This window comes from Eublepharis macularius, chromosome 2 (assembly GCF_028583425.1).
Source record: "Eublepharis macularius isolate TG4126 chromosome 2, MPM_Emac_v1.0, whole genome shotgun sequence".
Classification (NCBI taxonomy): Eukaryota; Metazoa; Chordata; class Lepidosauria; order Squamata; family Eublepharidae; genus Eublepharis; species Eublepharis macularius.
Window position 1 is genome coordinate 135,734,218 of NC_072791.1, and position 17,652 is coordinate 135,751,869.

Below are 17,652 nucleotides of genomic sequence, written 5' to 3' on the forward strand. Positions count from 1 at the left end.
GTGTCAAGATAAAGAAGCAGATGTCCTTAGAATTAACAAATCACAAACATGTACACATTCCACACCATCACCATAAACGATACCTTGATTAATCACATGATAGATGAATGACAGATTAAAGGAATATATGATCTCGTCTCTCTTGGTCTAATAAGATGAGATGGGTGTACCACTCATGTGTTTGAATGCACGTGGTGTTAAATGATTTCCAAGCCAGAGGATGTAGTCATGGCCACAGGCACAGACAGCTTTAAAAGGGGATTAGATAGAGGCACGGAGGAGAGGTCTATGAGTGGCCCCTGCTCCCAACATTCCATCCCTTCTGGAAATTTTCAGTCCTCATCAGGCTCATTGTTTAGAATTTTTTCTTGTGGTTAATATACAGAGTCATATTTTTTTGCATACTTAGAGTACTCCCCAAGTATTTAGACACCTCTAGCTGGTCTGAGGGCGGCCCTGTTATGTAGCTTTCTTTACCTACACAGAGGTCAGCCGGTTTGCTCTTAGATATGGCTGTTCTCATAAAACTACAGTTTTGCGTCTACTTCTGAACTATGCATCCAGTCACTCAGGAGTGCATATGTAAATTCATGTCAGAGGAATTAATTTAAAATAAATTATTCAGAATAAAATATTTGAGATAGATTTATTAACTTTATGATTGGCATAGTGTATCCAACGTGCAAAGAAATCACACAGAGAGACATCTTCAGTGTCCAACATATAGGGAAGGTAAGGATGACATTTACCAGGGAGCAATTTACTATGGAGTTGGAAAACAGGCTGTATCATCTTTCCAAGTGCTGAGGACAATTTCTTCTCAGGGGTAAACAGGAGATAATTTGGTTTCTTGAATCTATCCTGTGGAATTTTAGAACTTCTTCACTTTGGAGACTCTCAAAAACCTAGGCCTGACTAGAAATGTTATGAATCTTGGAGTAACTTCTGATAGCCAGGTTAAGTTAGTAATAGAGAAGAGGTGAGTAACTGGTGCAAATACACATAATCCTTTCTGTAATAAGAAAACCTAAATACCTAGTATGGTTGTTTGGGAGTCGAGGACATTAAAATACCCAAACGGTACAATTTCCCAGTAACCAACCTGTGTACAGAGCCTGTAAACATTCCCTTATGGTTAACAAAATAATAAAATTAGAGCAGCCTCACCATAATCAGTACAACCACTTTATTATATACAATTTTTGTCCAGATAAAAAATGGAGTTGTTTCCCAAAGTCATTATATCCTCTGTGGCACTACAAAATAACATTTTCCCCCTTTGCTACTGCCCACAATGAATTCCAATGAAACTCTTTAAAGTACTTCAATCAGAATTGGAATCTTCCTGTGTATTTACTATTTTTTATATTTTTTTATTGATGGGAAGATTCACTAATGATTCTCCCAATGTCTCATCTAGTTTGGCCTCAATCATCTTTGATTCTGAAACATTATAAGAACACAAGAAAAGCATTGCTGGAAAGGTCCCACTAAGGTAGCCAATAGTGGCTGACCAGAAGATCCAGAGAACCCACAAACAGAGCATGAAGGCAACCAATCTTTTCCCCACTGATCCTACTCCAACCACTTGTTTTCAGAAGCGCACTTGGAGGTTTCATTTAGCCATCTTGACTAGTGGTTTTTGCCACATCAGTCCTCCATGAATTTATCAAGTATTTTTAAAAAGCCATCAAAGTCATTGGTGCATCTTATAGCAGTGACTCCTATCAATTAAATGTGTTGTATGAAAAAGTGCTTTCTTTTGCCTGTTCTATATCTACTGCACATCAATTTATTTGGGTATCCCTGAGTTCTTATATAGCGGGGGAGGAGATGAAAATTCTCACCTTTTCTACATCATACATAATTTTATAAACCTCTTATAATGTCTCCCATCATCATTTTTTCTAAACTAAATGTCCCTATATGAGAACAAGCATGGCATAGTGGTTAGAGTGTTGGGCTAGGATCTGGGAGACTCAGATTGAAACCTCACTCTGGAATGAAACTTTGCTGAATGAGCTTAGGCCAGTCATTCTCTCTCATCCTAACCTACCTCACAGGGCTGTTGTTGTGAGGATAAAGTGGAGGAAGTGAAAACAATGCTGTAAAGCACTTTGGGTCCCCATTGGGGAGAAAAGTGGGGTATAAAAGGCTTTAGCCTTTCATCCTATAGAAGGTCCTCCAAAATATTCCAGTTGACCTTCCATATGCACAAACTTACACTTCTTAGGACATGAGTCGCTATGCCCCTCATGTATTTGCTGTTAGAGTCTGCCATTTTTCAATAGAATAGAAGAAATCAAGAGGTTTTGCGTATGTATGAGTGTGTGGCTGAAGATCAGCCAAGAGGAAAATCCCAGGCTTCATGTTGTCCTTTAATAGGCAAGTGTGGTTGGAAGCCAAATGGGTCAGATTAAGCACCTTTAATGGACTCTCTCTTTAGTATCTTTGTAGTGTTTTTTCATAATTATGTTTAAATGGAGCACACACAGACAATTGCCACAGTAACATTTCCTCATTTGACTTGTAAAAATTGTATTCTTCCATTTCTCTACCACAGTAGAAAAGCAGTATTCTCCTGTTGGTTGGTTTGTTATTAACAATTTAAACGATCATACTAGGAAGCTGCAGCAGCTCTCCATGGAACCTGAATCCAGAACATTCAGCTATATTTGCCACACATAATCAGGATGAACACTGCAGTCCATTCACTTCTGAGCGTTCATCCAAAAATTAAGAAATCTACTTTGCTTTCACTAAAACGGACAATGAAAATTGAACTACATGTTATAAGACAAAGGACTGCCATTGAAAACAGGGGTGTCATCTCAAGTTCTTTCTCCCTCTATAACATGTAATATAAATTTCCTCATATTGTAACATTATTTATGCTATGTTTCCCTACCCCACATCACTGGACAGTGCAAGTGGGGGTTATGAATACTCAGCATAACAAAATCTAGGTAAATTGTACTGCATATTATGGAGGGGAGCGGGAGAAAACTAGACCCTGGGTTGCCATTTTCAGTGGTAGCCCTATATTTCCCATAATGTGCAGTTCTGCCCTAAATCTAGTTTCTGTTAATAAGCATGTGTTTTCTCAATATTAGCATTCTTGAGACAGTTCAGCCTTTTGCACCAAACCAACTGCATTCTAACGATATTTTATCCCTTGTGTATGAATTCATCTATACTTCACCTATACTTTAGAGTCAAGCCATCTTCATTCTTGTAAGCACACATATGAGAGGCAGTTTATATGTAATAACACAATAATTTAACTTTAACATACCAAACCACCTTCATTTTCACAAGAAAAATATGCATGGAACTCATTATGCACCCTTAAAATGATGGTGAAACATTACAGGAAATAGAGGTACACAGAAATATTAAAGGCCTTTTTAAAAAAGAGACAGATAATGAACAGAGCAATCCTAAGGGGGGCAAAAGTGCTCAGGTAGCTGACTAGCTCCTACACTGGTGTATATGGCACTTATGTCAATGTAAGCCCAAGTTACACCAGCTGCCTTGGGTGTAAACCCCTGCACTAGTGTGGAAGTGAGTAGGCATGAGAGTGGGTTGGGAGTTAATCAGCTTCCTATCCTGCTTTGAGCAGGATGATGCCCTCAAACTGCAATGGATAGCTACGCCTTGAAAAAAGACAGTGTAGCACACAGGCAAAAGTGCAAAGGAAAAGGTCAACTGCTCCCTGCATGCACAGTCCCACCCAAATAGCCTGGACGAGCACAGGATGCTGACTACAGTAAGAACTAATCCTTTCATGCCCCAGCAGTGGCTAAGCCCCTTCCACACCACCCAATCACATCCCCTCATCCTTCACAATCCCCAGCCCAGATGACCCTGGACTCATTAAGTAGGGGGCACGGCATGAGGCTCTGACTCAGAGCTCCCTGTCATGGAGACTTAGCACATAAGGCACCTTGGTGACAGGACAAGAACAGACACTTTGCACTTGCGTTCCTGGGGAGACCAAAGTCCAGAATATTTGACTAATTTCTCTTATTGCAGACCCCTAACAGGTACCTCATCTCCAGAGGTTTGGCTCAAAGGGGCAAGGATGTACTGACAGGTATGCAAGACCAGGGTATCCACTTGCCCACCCCAACTCCCTCCTCTCCATCCTCCTCCCCAGTTCCCTTTGTACAAGGCCAGGTGCCACCCTCACAATGGTGGCCTCCACAACTGAGGCCAGTGGTGTGTAGGGGAAGAGGAGACAGTCTGAGCTTGGCCCTCTAGGCATCATGGTCCTGTTGGAAATAGAAATGTCTAGTGTACAAGAAGGAAGAAGGGAAGAAGAGCCTTCCATTTAGGGGGCAGCAGGGATCACTTAGTTAGAATAGTAAGAACAGCATCTCTCTTGTTTCCTAATGGTCATTTCCTTGACTTGTCTCCTATTGGGCTAAACAGGGCAATATCCTGCTTCTTCTCTCTCCTAACTCTTCTTCTTTTTCTTCTAAGATGTAGTCAGATAGCCGGCATCTATTTCTATCTCTCCCCTTTACTCTCCGGTATGCAGTTCCTAAATAAACCTTTTAACCTCTTTAACCAGCACTGTGTTCCTCCGCTGCGTTTTATTTCCTACTCTGCCTAACAGGGTTGTGTGGTACCAGAAACAAGCCTGCTGCGTATGTATTTCCTAAATAAACCTTTTAACCTCTTTAACCAGCACTGCGTGCTTCCACTGCATTTTATTTCCTACCCTGCCTTAACAGGTCTATGTATAACAATGGGGCACGCTCCCAGGGAAGCATACTCGACAAAACTGCCTCGGACAGTGGATGGTTGCAGCCCATTATAAGGTTATTTGCAGATTCTCTTTATTGGACTCTCCCTTTTTGGGCAGAAGATAGGGCACAACTGTGGGTTGGGGTGCCTGCGAGCTGCTCCTTTGTGTTCCCTTGATAAAGTAGCCAAGCAACACTGGGACTCATTGCAGGATCAGAGCCCAGTGAAGCAACAGAAACAGGATTAAATTCATCTCTGACACCTGCAGAGCATTCCTATGCTGGGTGGGTGGGTGTCATTGGGATAGCAGAAGCATCTGCCTTGGTGGGGTCTCCTGCTCCCCCCCACCAGCATGGGGCTATGATTCCTCCTGGGGCGCTGCAGATTTGGGTGTGGCTAATGCCAATGCAGCACACATATCTTTTTTTCCTTCATGCAGGTGGTTATCCAACTGGGAGACACGAGTGCATAGCCTTTGCAGTCCCATCGCTCTGCTCAGACTGCACTTCGAGCCTAGCTCCTGGAGCATCCTTTCTCAGGCAGCAGTTGGACCCAGGAGTCTGCCTCGCTCACTCAAATGCAGCAGTAGGGATAGCTGAGCCTGCCTACACAAGTTGGCAATGTGGGTCCTGGAACCCCCTCATGATTTGCAGTTTAATAGAGTTTGGGCTGTTCCACAGCTTTCCCCCTGGTTGCTTGTATGTGGGTGACACTAACTACCTGCCCCTCTTGGGCCCAGCTCCTCCCCCCATTTGTCACTTCCCCATAGAGCTGCCCCTTCACACATCCCAGTGGGTGGGCTCTGGCTCTGGGGTGGTAATACTGGGGTGACTCCAGTTGGTATTCCAGGTGTCACTGGAGCTCTGTTTTGTTCTGCTGCACAACAGAGCAGTGGTCTAGTGGCACAACTCCCCACTCCCCTTCTTCCCCCTCACACATTGCAGGGGTGTGTGTGTGACTTGGAGAATTGTCTAAGATGATGTGTGGCTGCCCAGGGAGAGGGAGGTCTCTGAGGGAGTCTAACACACTCCCACAGCACTACTGGCATCTGACAAGCCATGCAGATTGTTAGCACAAAGGGGGATCCAAAGTGGATGCTAGGGTGCTACTGCCATGGGTGCAGCAGAGGGGGATTGCTGAGCCACTTATCTCTGAGGCACTACATTGACTAGGCAATCCTGCTCTCCTTTTGGCCATTTGTGGGGGTAGGGGGAGTCAAACATGGGGCTTTAGCCTGCCTCACCCTTCTGCCCAAGTGGGGTTTGAACCAGGAGCCCCAACCATGCTATCTCAGTTCCTTTCCAATGAACCATGCCGATCTGTGTGATATTCTCTGCCTGGGCACATGATGCAGGTGGTGACATCAGTGTCTAGTTCCTGCTGGCATGCCGCTTGGGATACTCCCCTTGTATCCCTTTTTGGACCCTTTGCCTTCCTGTTTTTACTTTTCTGGGGGAAGGATGTGTGTGGTTCAGACCAGGGGTATTTGTAAGTGGGTGGTGCTTTCGCTGTCATTCCGGCCCTTGCCAGCAATGGGATGGGAACCCTGCCAGCGTTCCTTCCAGACTGGGAGGAGGCTTCTCTAGCAAAGTGCCTCTGTCAGGGTGCCACACTCATGCTGTCTTTCCTGCTGGCATGGGGGGGGGGGAGTGGCACTGAGAGGTGGCATCTGCATCTGCGGCTGGAGATTGCCTATGCCTGTAACTGCCACTTACAGAACTGTCAATGGCAGCTGTTGTGCGATTGGTGGATGCTGTTGGCATTTCTATGGAGAATGGAGAACTTACTCTGCTGTCTGTGTCTGACCACATTTGCCCGTTGGCATATCTCCCTCCTGAAAGTCCTTGGGGAGCAGGCTAGCACCGCTGAAATTACCAAGGCATCTGTATGCCTCCACCACAGCCCCCCTTAGGATTGTGCTGTGAACCCACCAACATTTGAAGGGATAGGTAGATTGGCTGTTGTGGGTTTTCCGGGCTGTATTGCCGTGGTCTTGGCATTGTAGTTCCTGACGTTTCGCCAGCAGCTGTGGCTGGCATCTTCAGAGGTGTAGCACCAAAAGACAGAGATCTTTGGTGACACTGAGAGATCTCTGTCTTTTGGTGCTACACCTCTGAAGATGCCAGCCACAGCTGCTGGCGAAACGTCAGGAACTACAATGCCAAGACCACGGCTATACAGCCCGGAAAACCCACAACAGCTATCGTTCGCCGGCCGTGAAAGCCTTCGACAATACATCGATAGGTAGATTCTCCACAGAAATGTGTGGCAATCACAATTGATAAAGACAACACTAAGGTGGGATTCCCAGCTAACATTGTGACTCCTTTCATGTGCTCCTCCTTGTGTAATTCGTCTCTTGTAGCTTAGCTTTGAGTCATTCCTGTGAGAAAAATGGGAAGATTTGAATTAGAGCTCCCAAGTTGTCACAGAGCACTTAATGGCCAAATTACATTAATGGCCAGTGATTGCATACCATGTGCCAGATAATACAGGGTGAGGTGCCTTTGTCTTCCAAACTGGTGGGACTTGATTTTATCAATCCTACTTTGTAGCTTGCCCTTCCCAAAAAAGCCTTTTCCTTCGAAAGTTTTCACTACTGTAAGATTATAACCGCAATATCCAGCTTTTTTTGTTTTGTTTTATAAAGATTTTATTTAAAAAGAAAAATATAACAATAGAAAGTGCATAAAAACTTATAAAAGCACTAAGTTTGAAATTAAACTAATAGAAAGATACATTCAGAATATGTAACAGCACTGCAAGACCCATCTTGAGACATAAAACATGGCATTTGCTCCCCATGTTCTGTGCCTGACTCTCAGAGATTGAAGCTTGCTCACAGTTCCACATACATTCAGGCTAGGAATGGGGATATGTGGGTAAGAAAGGAAGGGGGCTGGCAACGATGTAACCGCCAGGTTCTTAACTGAGTCAGCCAGGATCAAATGAACCCCATCAAAGTCAGAAGTACAGAGTCGTTCAAGATCTCTGCTTTTCCAACCAGCATCACCTCCATCTTGTCTGGGTTAAGTTTCAATTTGTTTGCTTTCAGCCAATTAACAACACTTTTCAAGCAGAGACTCAGGGCCAAGCTACACATGACGAATGACACTTGAACGGCAAGTGGATTGAGTGGAGGGCAAGTGAACAGGGAGAAATACACTTGCTGTTCAAGTGTCATTCGTCATGTGTAGCTTGGCCCTCAGTACCTCTACTGCATCAGCAGGGGATTTGGATAACAAGATATTCTCACTCTGAGGATAGCTGGTCTCCAAAGCAACCCTTTGAGTCCGTCCTATGAGGAATAATTTGAACCGATCCAAGGCACATCCCCTGATATTCACTTCTACCTCTAAACACCTCAATAAGATGGCATGGTCTATTGTGTTGAAGGTTGCAGATAGATCTAGGAGGAGCAACAATGAAGCTAGAGAACTCTTTTCAATAACCACACAGATATTTCAACCAAAAAGGGGATTTTCATTGAAAACAACAGAGATTAACAGCATAAAACACACACACATACACAATATGCATTCAGAGGTAACTAGAAAGAGAGTAAAGGATTGAGTGATATCTACCATCCAGGCCCTGGGAGAGAGGAGGAGCATTGAGTGGCCTGCACTTCAAGGTGGAAGGACTCGAATGGAGGTTTGAGGGTAGAGACTGGATCCAAAGCATGCACACAATTTGGGGCAGAGGGGCAGCCCTGGGGTGGATCCTTCCCAGGGATGAGATTGCATCTTCTACCCCAAAAACAAAGGCTTGAGTGGTCATTCCTGGGGTGAGACAAAGGATTGAGAAGTTGTCTCTGGGGCAAGACAAAGACCTGGTGAACTGTCTCCAAAGTGGGACAATAAACTGGTAAATTGTCCCCAGTGGGTGACAGAAAACTCGGAGGGTATGATTCCATTTTCCCAGGGTGGCAGTAAAGTTATCCATTTTGATGATCCGTGAAGTGGATGGGTGAAGGTATCAGTCCTCGATATTGCTTAAGTATAGGGAAGTGGTTAAGGTGAGATCGATAGGGTGGGTTGCGTTGATTAATTCAGGAACTCTGGGAAGGCCCTATTGTGTCAGGATCCTTAGTGCGCCTCCGAGGCATGGAAGCATGTGAGCTGGCCTCACCTGTCATCCCCATGTTTGCACGTTCCATCTCCTGGGCAGGATCTGGCTTCCAGGTGTCTGCCTGCTTGGGCAGCAGCTTCCATGTTTTCTGGAAGCCTGGGCAGTAGTTTTAGTGCTTGAAGCACATTCAGAAAAGGGGCTTTTGGCATAATCATAAGCTCTCTAATATTATGGGGGTGGTTCTGACCCACCCATAACATAACTATGCCACACTGATTGTACTATGAAAAATTTATCACATAAACTTTTTGCAACAGCTTTTTTTTAAAAAAATGTCATTTGTACTTTCTAAATATAACCTATTTTTGGTTGGTTTTATTATTTTCTCTTCACTTTTCTCCGTTAAGATGTAATCTTAAAAGATTTCTCTTAAACTCTGTTAGTATTAAACTAGTTTCTAAACTTTATATGTAAAAATAAGCATCAATTCAACAGATGAGTACGTATTTTTAATACCTGTTTAAAAAATCCTTATAAAGTTACTACATTACTCTAGTTACCTATGCTTATTTTCCAACATTTGAATACTGTCAGATTGTTGCCTAATGATATTCGTACATTGAGCACCCGCAGTTTTGTATCTTTTCAATATCCTGATAAGAAAGTCTTTCTTTTTCTTATTACTCTTTGCTATCTTCCCTGCCATACATTTTCTTTTTGTATGTCTTCATATTTTCTTTTTCTATTCCTAACACTGTCAACTTTATCCCTCTATGCACCTCCAGAAATGTGGGTTATGTACACTCTACTTTTTCATAGTATGTTGCCTAGTTTAGTTTGCTGAGCAGATTGCTCACTTCTGTATTCTTCTTAGCTTCTCTTGTTAGCGGTCAGATCTGCCCTCACGATATTAAGAAGGCTTATGAATATGGTAATATCATAAGCTCCTCTCAGTATGTGTTTTAAACACAGAAACGCTTCAGAAAATGGAAGACAGATCCCAGCCGGGAGCTGGGAAATTACTAGCATGTGAGGCCTCAGGCAAGACCAGCTTTCAGCCCTTATGCCCCAGAGATGTGCAAATATCCTAAGACAATAGGGTCTTCCAGGAGTTCCTGAATTAATTTCCTCAACACACCCTATTGATCTTCCCTTATTCACTCTCCCATTCAGGGCTCTGATAGCCTTACCTATCCAGCCATTGCGGGTCATCAATCATCATTAATAACTTTAGTTTCGCCCAGGAAGGCTTTATCAGACCTTTCCAGTTTCATTGTCTCATCCCAGAGACAGCTTGCTAACTCTTGACTCACCCCAGAGACAGCCATTAAATTATTGTTTTGGGGTATAATCCCACTCCAAGGTATGTTCCACAGTATAGTTGGATGACCCGTTGTCTCATTCAGTGTGTGTGCCCATCAGATATACGTGTGCACACCCTCAGAAGCACGTCTGAGCCCCTCTCTCCCTTCTTGCTGCACAGCACTGGACACTGAAGCTATTTCCCTTCTGGACTGGTAACTATAACCCCCAAACCCTGAAACTCTATCCAACCTCCTCTATGCTTTTCCTAGAAAACTCTGTATGTGTGTGGTGTATATTCTTGTATGATTATTTTTTGATATTCCTTTAATAAAAATCATTTGTTATACACTCGCTTGGTCATTTCGAGAGTCCTCTGAGGGAAGGGACCTGGTATACATTGGTGGAGAAGATCCCAATTACTCCTCCTCTCACAGTTTCTCTTTGCATGCTAATTTCCCCAGCTTGCAAGGAGACCCCCCCCCTGAGTAATACCTCCACCCCATTTCTATGTTCCTTTTCTTTTGCCTATGCATAGCAATCATCCTCATAATTCCAACTGTATATGTGCAACCCAATGATTTCTCTCATGTTTAGCTTTAGTGGGAAAACCAAGATTTTCCTACAAGGTCATACTCATACTGATAAAAAAGAGTCCCTTCTTTCCTCTTTCTAGGCTTGTTTTTATGTCCAGCATGTCTGCACCTACTTTACTAACAGGACACACAACTACTTGCAGAATCCCCCTAATTTATTCACCAGCTTTGTTAAACCATTTGAACATTTCAGATGGACTTAACATTATAGATTAAGATGATACTGAATGCAGAATGTAGGCTCCTTATTATTATTACTTTAATACTATGTTACAAATCTTTTCCCTATAGTAATTTTAATTGCAACTTATTGAGATAGAATTTAGTCTAACTGTTGGTAAGATTTATTGTTGACAAGCATAAAGTCTACCTGTTAGAATGCTTGTAAATTTAATCTGACCACTTAAAATTGGCTTTAGATTTTATTTGAACTGCATGTAAATCTAGTTACAAGTTTGGGAATTTAATTGCGTGTGTGTGATTTTCAGGGTGATTTTCAAATAATTTTTAAAAATTCTTTAGTCTTTAATTTTGCAAAATAAAGGAGCTGTTACATTGTAATACTTTATTGGACAATTCCTACGGGCTTTGCCCTTCTTGGTTTTTAACGATTTTGCATATTGGCTTTTTGCTCATGATTATAAATTTGAAATATATTCATTATATCACATGTTCGATAATTTATTCTTTTATTAAAATATAGCACATACTCATACATTTTAGCATATTGTTTCCCCTGAAAAGAATATTGAATAATATATTAGGAATAATCAGTTAAATTTTATTTGCATCTTCTTGGTTTTCTTTATTGCATTTCTCTGGGTTTATGAGAGAGCAAATATTGCTGGCTGAACTTTCATCAAATAATATTTACCCTTATGGGAAACGGTATGGTTGGGACATATCTAATATCTGATTTGGTTTAGGCTTTTCTTTCAGATTGATTAAAAGAAAGGCTTCACAGCAAGTTTCCTAATAATTAAAAACTTTTGAATACTTTTAAATAATTTTGGTTAGTATTCTGCAGGTAGGATTATTGATGCAAGAGTGTGTGGCCTATTTTTCTGAACATAAAAAATGCCTTGATACTTCCTGATCCCTTAATAATCACACAACTGTTTATTCCATTCCCCCCCCCTCACAGAGCAAAACTCCATTATAAGCTCCTCTTTGATCTCAAGCTCCCTACTCACTCTTATCTGAATCTAGGTTATGTCCCCTGATGTGAAACACACAATAATTCCCTCAATTATTTGAAGCCCTATTTATCCAAATGTTTTGAAGTCCTAGAAATAGTTTGAATAAACAGGAATTTACCATCCCTGCTTGCATTTAATCTTATCACTGAGAACGTGATGCTAGGGCAACCCCTAGTTCTTTTCATGTATCATTCATCATTCTCATTCTCAAATGGCCAAGTAATGCATACTCTTGTGGTCAGTTAATGTGTTAGACTGGTGCCTGGCACATTTCATTGAATTCATAGATTGCATTAATCTTGTAGTTACGTGCCCTGATCTAACAAGGGAGATCTACACATAGAAGTAGTGTTCCATATGCACAGCCAATGCTAATGGACACATGTATCTAAATGGACAAATGTGCTTGCATTGCAATGTTCAGCTGCGCCCGACTGAACTTTTGCATCTAGGTCCAGTTGCACAATTACTAGGAAATTGTGATATGATAATCTTATCATACATCAATTTTTCTTATCATTACATATTAGCCAACAACAGATCTTAACTTGAGAGGAGATAAGCCAATTTCAGGTTAAAATATATTCCATGCAAAGCTTTTCAGACTGCTGCTTGGGGACATGCCCAGTTGCCTCTGATTTCTCCCCTACGGTTGTATCTTGACTGGGTCTTAATGTCAGGTTCAGAATGCTTTCCTTAATGTTATAACCAAAGAGACTCCATTTTAATTCTTTTAGTATTCTGAGTGCTTTATTCACAGGTGCCAAGACGTTCCCTAGCAGCTATCTCACAGAAGAGGAATGTTTTGACTACAGCTTTGCCAGCCTTGGGAAACTTTCACTTTCTCAGCCTCAAGCGGATTGTTTTGAGAACTATGGGGGGAGGTTGGGCCTGCTGGGGTTTGATACTCTGTACCTTGTTCTGTGCCTATCATTCGTAACAATACACGTGTACCAGTCCAGATATTGCATCTGGGCCAGTGGACTATAATGGTTGCTCTTTTCAGTAAATCTTTTGAAAACAACGGACTCTTGTCTGATTGCAGAAGGTAGTCTGGATACAACTATTATTTAGCCACAGATCTGACATTTTGTTATGAATCACATCTGTTCCAATGCCTAAGCCGGGGCAGCCAGATGCCAAAGTCGTTCCCGACAGGGACCCTTTGTTTGATCCCTATGCCTCCCCCGGTTCGGAAGGACTGGAACTTCAAGGACCCGTTCAAAGGGGAACAGGGTCTTCTGTTACTACGATATATACCCTCGCTCCTAGCAGAACTGATATCCGGCCCACAACAGCAGCTGACCCACTGATATCTTTACTGACGCCGACACAGTGGGGATCGAGGCCTAGGGACGTGAGGGAAAGGAGAGCGAGTACTGTGTTTGTACAGCCCCCAATGGAAGGCCGACGGAGCTTGGGTGTGATTGCAGAGAATGCTACTAGCCAACCTTGGTATTATTAGAACCGTGAGGCCGACCAATTGGAGTGGGATCGAAGAGGTTCGGAGAGTACCCAGACATGGGAAACGTCCCGCCACGATGTGATGAGCTGGGACTATGCGGAAGTCGCTCCAGGGACAGGACAACAAGATCCGAGTGAGCACACGTGGATACAATTACAAAGCCGAACCATAGCAGTAGATGCCGGAATTTCGGTGGTCACAGGATTAGCGAAAGGAATCCTGGCGGGGAGAGCACACGAAGAGCAAGGTAACGGGGCCCAGGGCATGGGAGAAATAAGACCTTGGCCTGGGGCAGCATATGCAAAATCCTATGTAGAATACTTAGAGACTATGCAAGTCCCTAATGAACCTCCCCAGAAGTATGCAGAAACCGAAACCACCGCGGTGGACTCGGGTCGTGTACAAGTCCTAGAAGAGAGACTGTCTAGTATGGAAGAGAGTTTAGCCCATGCAGTCCATTTGCTCTCCGTGCTAGTGGTTGGAGGATCAGAAGGGAGCCAAGAGATGGCTTCAGGCGTACAGAGCATCAGTCAGAGCCTGTCCACTTTACAAAGAATCGTTCCGTAGACAGAAACCGTGGTACAAGATCAGCAACTTCCATTAGCTGACGATTTGCAACAACCTGTACAGCCATCGAACCCCACACCAGGGCCAGTCGATGAGAAATCAGAAGATACAGATGAAGAAGAAGAAGAGGAAGTAGCAGGAGAAGGGGGGCAACCGCGAGAGGAGCCTATAGGAACCCCGCCGCAGCCCGGGGGTACACCACAGCGTCCACAGGGGGAAGCTCCGGTCCTCACGCCTACACCAATTCAGCCGCAAGGACAACCAATCCTCCCACCGACCACGACCCAGCAGCGAGGACAGCCGTTCCTGCTGAGACTTGTGGCACCGATGCCACGGGGTACCACTCCTCGGCAATACCCGCTGCAGGGACCGAGAGGACCCCCTCCACCAGTACAGCCTGTTCCGAGAGGACCTCCTCCGCCGCTACAGCCAGTGCCGAGGGGACCCCCTCTGCCAGCCCAGCCAGTGCCGAGAGGACCCCCTACTCCATTACAACCTCAACCGAGGCCCCAGCAACCTCCGGTACAACCTCCTCTGCAGTACCCTGATGGGAGACCTCAACAAGTGCCTATAGAATATTATCCACTGCCTGCGCTGGTCGCTAGACCCCAGGAATTGCCGATGGGGTGGGTCAAACTGGAAGACACGTTTGACGGAGATTTGGGGGATTTGGGGCAGAGCCTTCATCCATATCCCTACTTACCTGGGTTCATGGGCGCCCTGACTAGAGGTTATGTAGGATGGGTGGAGGAAAGATTGGGTGCCAGGGAGGGGGATCAGCTGCCATGGGGACGCAAGAAGATAGGTTGCTGTGGTAGTTGGCATCCTATGATCCACCAAGCCGTTGGGTGGGGATGAGAGTGGGGGGAGGTGACTTTTCCCTTACAATGGGTAAGTGTGAGCTATACCATAATTTTTCAAGGCATAACTTTCCACTGCTACAGGGGTGTACCCAAACTCGAAACAGCTTAGGGAGCCAACTGACTTGCGCCCCACTCCAGGCCCAGCCACCCCTGGCCTGCCAGCGCAAAGATTTATGTCACAGATCCATCTATACTCTTCCACAGCAGCCAGGCACAGGTGGAGAACCCAGGAGCAGCAGCACTGAAGAGAACCTCCAGCATAAGTCGGGGTTATACTGCTGTAGCAGGCAGATAGGCTGTCATGGAGGCTCGTTGGCTTTCCCCTTCCAGAGAACTGCACTTTTAATCAAGCAAGCTGTGTGGAAAGACCTGAGTAAATCTATTTTTTTTATAAAAAATTTTTATTGGATGGGTCAGTATACACAAATCATAATATTCAATATCAATATCCATCACATTATATCACTCCCACCCATTCCCCCCCTTTTCAGTTGACTTCCAACAGCTTTCCATTCCCTTCATCTACATTACATCACTATCTCCTATAATATTAATTTCTACATTATAATATATAATATAACATATCTATATCTACCATGTTTAAAATAAGTCTCTAATATTACTTTCAAGACTATAATATAAAATATACTATATCATTCTTACTTATACACTATCCATATTTTCACCTCTAACTAATATAGAGTAAAGATCTATTCTCCCCTCTTAACAATTATCCAAAGACCACATTTTGCCTTTCATGTCCCACTTTTTTCCACATAATTCTTAAGTTTCTCCCAACTCATAACATATTCCACAGTATCTTGTTCTTTCAACTTCCTTGTTAGCTTGTCCATTTCTGCCATATTTAGTAATTTCAAAATCCAATCTTCCACTGATGGTATCTCTTGAGTCTTCCACAATGTGCATAAGACATCCTAGCCTCAGTTTTCATATAAAACACCATTGTTCTGTCCATTCTATCAAATTCTTCTAGGTTCATACTTAATAACAACAATTCTGGGTTCTTAATCACATTTTTCTGTAAAATATCTGACATAACCTCTACAATTTCCACCCAGAATTGTTTAGCTTTTTCACAAGTCCACCACATATGATAAAAAGAACCTTCATGTTTCTTACACGTCCAACACTTATCTGACATTTGACTATTACCATTTGCTAACCTTTTTGGCATTAAATACCATCTATACATCATTTTATACACATTTTCTCTTATAGCGGTACATGTTGAAATTTTTATAGTATTTTTCCACAACCTTTCCCAAGCTTCCATCGGTATATCTTTATTACAATTTATTGCCCACTTCACAATCTGTACTTTAACTATCTCATCTTCTGTAAACCATTTTAACAGAATCTTATATACTTTAGATATCATCTTTTCCCCCTCTTGAAGTAAACATTCTTCTAGTTCCGAGTTTTTAGTCCTAAATCCTACCTTTCTACAATCTGTATCATATAAGTCTTTTATTTGTCTATATTGAAACCAACCATACTGAAACGGCAGTTCTTCATTGATTTTAAGTATATATTTATCACAATCTACTCTTAAAATTTCTTTATATGTCCTCCACTCCTCTCCATCATATTCCACCTTTGGGTTTACAACTTCTGCAGGTATAATCTACATTGGAGTCTCTTCATCTAAATATCTCTATTTTTTCCAAACCGCAAATAAACTCCATCTCACAAAATGATGTAAAAACATAGCATCAGCTCTTGTCTTCTCATACCACAGTTATGCATGCCATCCAAAAAAATTGTTATATCCTTCCAATGTCAATAGCTTGTGGTTTTTCAATAACATCCACTCTTTCAACCAAACCAGACATATAGTTTCATGATACAATTGCAAATTCGGTAATTGTAGTCCGCCTCCTTAGCATCATATAATACCTTCATCTTGACTCTGGGCTTCTTCCCTGCCCAGACAAAGTTCAAAATCTTCCTTTGCCATTTTTCAAATTGCTTATTATCTTTCACAATTGGTACTGTTTGCATTAAAAACATTATCCTCAGAAGTACATTCATCTTAAATTTGGATCTTCCACTATCACCATAATATCATCGGCAAAAGCTCTCACTTTATATGAGAATCCTTTAATTTTCGAGCCTCTTATCATATCATCTTCACGTATCTGCCTCAATAGAATTTCCAATACCTTCACAAACAACAATGGGGAGAGTGGACATCCTTGTCTTGTTCCTTTTCTTATTTCCAACTTTTTTGTTATATCACAGTTTACGATTATAGCTGCAGATTGGTTTTTATATATTGCCTTCACTGCTTGAATAAACATCTTGCCCATTTGCATCTTTTCCATCATGGCAAACATAAAGTCCCAATTTAAATTGTCAAAAGCTTTTTCTGCATCCACAAAGAAAAACCCGACTTTTTTTCCTGGATTCTTATCATAGTACTCTATTGCATTCAGTACTACTCTTAAATTGTCTTTTATTTGTCTATCCAGCAGAAAACCTGCTTGTTCCTCTGCTATAAACTCCACCAACCAGGTTTTAAGTCTTTCAGCCAATATTTTTGCAAAAATCTTATAGTCATTATTAGTCAGAGATATCGGTCTATAGTTTTTAACATTCGTTAAATCCTGTGCTTCTTTTGGTATCAGTGAGATGCTGGCTTCATTCCATGTTTCCGGTATTTCTTGTCCTTCTAATATTGCGTTCATTACTTTTTGCATCAATTGTACTAATTCATCCGCCAATACTTTGTAAAATTTAGCCGTAATTCCATCTGGTCCTGGCGCCTTTCCCACTTTTGTTGCTTGTATCGCCTCCATAATTTCTGTTACTGTAAT